This window comes from Lucilia cuprina, chromosome 5 (genome assembly GCF_022045245.1).
Source record: "Lucilia cuprina isolate Lc7/37 chromosome 5, ASM2204524v1, whole genome shotgun sequence".
Taxonomy (NCBI): Eukaryota; Metazoa; Arthropoda; class Insecta; order Diptera; family Calliphoridae; genus Lucilia; species Lucilia cuprina.
This window is the reverse complement of record NC_060953.1, coordinates 47557518-47558463: the sequence shown is the minus strand read 5'-3', so window position 1 is coordinate 47558463 and position 946 is coordinate 47557518.

Here is a 946-nt window from a genome sequence, read left to right as displayed (position 1 = left end):
ATAGTCTATAGTCTAGTCTATAGTCTAGTCTATAGTCTATAGTCTAGTCTATAGTCTATAGTCTATAGTCTAGTCTAGTCTAGTCTAGTCTATAGTGTAGTCTATAGTCTAGTCTATAGTCTACTCTATAGTCTAGTCTTTAGTCTTGTCTATAGTATAGTCTAGTCTATACTGTAGTCTATAGTCTAGTCTATAGTCTAGTCTATAGTCTAGTCTGTAGTCTAGTCTATAGTCTAGTCTATAGTATAGTCTATAGTTTAGTCTATAGTCTAGTCTGTAATCTAGTCTATAGTCTAGTCTATAGTCTAATCTATGGTCTAATCTATAGTCTAATCTATAGTCTAATCTATGGTCAAGTCTATAGTCTAGTTTATATTCTAGTCTATAGTGAAGTCTATAGTCTAGTCTATAGTTTAGTATTTAGTTTAGTCTTAAGTCTAGTATATAGTTTAGTCTATTGCCTAGTCTTTAGTCTAGTCTATTGTCTAGTCTATAGTTTAGTCTTTAGTCTAGTATATAGTCTAGTCTATTTATTTTAGACTACTCTAGTTATCGAATATAATATTCAAACCCACTATTAATAATATATTTTCGAACAATAGCCGATCTATTATTTTAAAATCAGATGAACGAAAATATTGTTTGTTTAAATTTGTAAATTATAGTTATTTAATATTTTGTTTGTATAAAAACAAACAAATAAATAAATGTTTAAACTTTTGTTACAATCGACGGAAGTTGTTTATTAATTGTGCTTCAATAGCATTCAAAAATTTCCAAAAATCATATTCAAAATTAACATATTACAAGATATTTTAGTTGTTAAAATTTCCATATGTATAGCAAAATGAACTCTATTAACAATAATTAATTATATACTGAAAGAAAAATACTTATAAAAACTTGTCTCATTAACAATTATTAAATTTAACCATATATGTTTAAT